The following is a 3,562-nucleotide window of genomic DNA, read 5'->3' as shown; positions in this document are numbered from 1 at the left end:
ACTTCACATGCTCAGTTCCCACATTCGCATCACTGATCCCTTTTTATGGGCTGTTGAACCAAAGAACGAGAGAGAAAATAGAGAAAACAGTCTATATAGGATGAGACGCTATGCTGGTTTGCAGACCATTTATCTCTAAAATTTTAATTATAGTAAATATTACCATCCAGGGACTTAGAAGCAGCGATTGTATATGACAGGAGGACAATGATAAATGGGGCTGTAAAATCCATGTAACTAGATTTTTTTTGTGTGTTGCTCACAGTGCTTATGCAATGCATACATTTATCCTTTCTAGATACTGTTCCACTGCTGTGGCTCAAAAATTTGAATTTATAATCTTCCGGAATTAAAATTCACAAATAAAATTCAGCAGAAACCCCTTACTCGAACACTTTGAAATGAGCTGCTTCTTTTCAACAAAAACATGTTCTTCTATAAGTCCTCCTCAAACTGAAGATCTGCTATCCTACAACAATATGTTTCTCTCTCTCTCTCTCTCTCTCTCTTTTTTTAAGAGAGTAAGTAACATCAAGAATGGGTTGAAAATTATAAACAATATATTTTTTTTTATTTATAGCAGTACAATTTACACCTAGTAGCAAAATTTAAGATCAGAATATTTAATAATTTTTTACATTCTTTTTTTAAGAGAGGTAACATCATTAAGAATGGGTTGAAAATTATAAACAATATATTTTTATTTATTTATAGCAGTACAATTTACACCTAGTAGCAAAATTTAAGATCAGAATGTTTAATAATTTTTTACGTTAAATGCTTTTGCTAATTATTTAATTATTAGCAAATTATTTTTATAAATATGTAAATGATACTTTTGTATTTTTAGATTAAAATTTTTTTTTTTATCACTGTGCATCAATTGCATAGCTGAACTGAGAAATTATTCTTATTTTCAGCATGAATCTCTTACCTGCCTTGTCATATTTGAAGCATAAAATATTGATAAGTGTAAGAAAGTGTAAACACCTGGTAGGCCAAGATATATTGAAAACTGTTATATCCATATCATGTTATCGAAAATTATAGGATATTTGAAGAGTTCAGATGCAAAAGCCTCTAAATGCCGTCTGAAATTTTCTTCTAAAATGAAAATTTTTCTCAGGCTCCTATGTTTATGTTCAGTTATTTCATTTTAATAGCAATGAAAAGAACTATTCATTGCCATTACAGTTAAACTACTGAACCTACACATGAGAGCCTGAGGGAAAAAAGTTCATTTTAGAAGAAAATTTCAGACGGCATTTAGAGGCTTTTGCATCTGAACTCTTCATTTATTGATATTTATTGTAAGCTTGCTGCAGTTATGTCATCTGCCACTTCAAATGCAAGAGCTCTTTAAAGCAGGATGAATTCTGATTGGCTGTCAATGTTTTTTTTTTATCATTCTACTGGAAAAATCAATCTGCAAGTGATTCCAATGATATCATTCCTATCATGCCAATCGTTATAGATGTGGTGTGGATTCTGCTATCCGTTTACATTTAGAACAATCTTTAAAACTATATCTTTTTTTGCATCTGAACTCTTCATTTATTGATATTTATTGTAAGCTTGCTGCAGTTATGTCATCTGCCACTTCAAATGCAAGAGCTCTTTAAAGCAGGATGAATTCTGATTGGCTGTCAATGTTTTTTTTATCGTTCTACTGGAAAAATCAATCTGCAAGTGATTCCAATGATATCATTCCTATCATGCCAATCGTTATAGATGTGGTGTGGATTCTGCTATCCGTTTACATTTAGAACAATCTTTAAAACTATATCTTTATCGTTATTGTTTTCAATGAACAGGCCTTAAATTTGGACCGTCAATACTTGCTGTGCACTGGAAATACATTTGATCTATAAAAAAAAGGGAGCGGTGCTTAAAGAAGGGTCAGTTGTCCTGAGCGGCAAAACAGGACCTCAGTAAAGTCAAAGAACGTAGTACAACAACTTCAAAACATCAAGGGAAATTGTATTTCCTTTTAACACATTCAAGATGATGAATGATCATATTTAAGATCTCTCTGTCAGTCCTCAGGCTGGTCTGTATCTCAGCTGACATGTATGTCCTAAATCTGTCTGTCTTCCATCTCCTCCATCTGCCTCTTTAACAACTCAAACTCCCTACCTGAATGCATGGTCTTCCTGACAGTGTGTGTGTGTGTGTGTGTGTGTGTGTGTGAGCAAATAAGGGGGTGTGAGGAAGACTGCATGCTCCATTACTGCACAAAGCCCGTAGGGAACGGGGATGAAGAAAAGAAAATGATGGTAATATTGAAGGTAGGAAGAAAACAAGAAACAACTACGCAAGCAGAAAACTAGAAGGATAATGAAAAAAAGTGAAGAAATGGGAAAGCATGCGAGAAAAGCCCAATAGATTGAGGCAAATCAAACGCTGGCAGCACACTGACAGAGGGTAGAGTTCATATTGAGGACTGCTCATCCATAAACTGGACACTCTTGTAAATCCTCATGTTTTTCTCTTAAGCCACTATCTCGAAGCCTAAGACAGCCTCCTTCGTGCAGAGTGGTATCACTTGCATCAGGGAATAATAAGATTAATTTTGCAGGAGCTGGAGAGTAAAATAACAGTGATTATAGCCAGGCTTTCATCACTCTATCTTTCATCCCTCCGCTCTCCCTAGCCCCTCCGGATTGATGGAAGCCGACGACGCATTTCCTTCACGATTGTGGTGATGTCCTCGGCGAAATGCCAGCGTTCTCTTGATTAATCTGCCTGCTCTGTTCCAATCAGTGTCACAGCGGGAGAGAAATGCCATGTGTTTTAAATGGCCAGCTTTAGCACATGGGCCGGTTTCATGAGCTCGGCCTCCCGTGGACTTGTTTCCTTTTGGTGGGACAGCTTGGGTGTGAAAAACAAAAATGATGACGGAAGATTGCAAGGTATGGCAGCAACCTGTCAAAGCGTATTATAAATAGGTACTTTTAATACACATGTGTGACCATCTTTTGCACTTCAAACCAGATTTGACATTTAGAATTTATGCATTATGTTAATACATGTCCAGGTTGTAAAAACCTTTTTCTACTTTCTATCTGTTGGAGTGTGAGGTCCAAGTAACTGCTATTTTCTTTAAAAGAAGGTAATGCAAAATACTACATTCAGCAGTCTATGTAAATGTATGCATTTTGGCAATTAAGTTTTTTTGCTGTTGTTTTTTTAATGATGTGTATAAAGACAGAAAAATCTAATAAATAATAGAATCCCACTTAAAATAATACATCTGACCTTATATGATACAAATCCTGAAAAAAGTACTATGGTTTTCAAAAATAATAAGAAGCACAACTGTTTTCAATATTGATACGTTGATAATAATAAGAAATGTTTCTTTGAGCACCAACTCAGCATATTAGAATGAGTTCTTAAAGGTATTAACCCAAAAATGAACATTTTCCATCATTTACTCATCCTCAAGTTGTTCCAAACCTGTATGAAGTTCTCTTAGCTGTTGAACAGAGCATGTGAGCGGAGCGGAGCGGGGAGCGGAGTGGTAATATTTCCTTAAGAGCGCAGAGCGCCTTTCTGAAGA

This window comes from Sinocyclocheilus rhinocerous, unplaced genomic scaffold (assembly GCF_001515625.1).
Source record: "Sinocyclocheilus rhinocerous isolate Xijiao unplaced genomic scaffold, SAMN03320098_v1.1 scaffold935, whole genome shotgun sequence".
Classification (NCBI taxonomy): Eukaryota; Metazoa; Chordata; class Actinopteri; order Cypriniformes; family Cyprinidae; genus Sinocyclocheilus; species Sinocyclocheilus rhinocerous.
Note: the sequence above shows the minus strand (reverse complement) of the source record.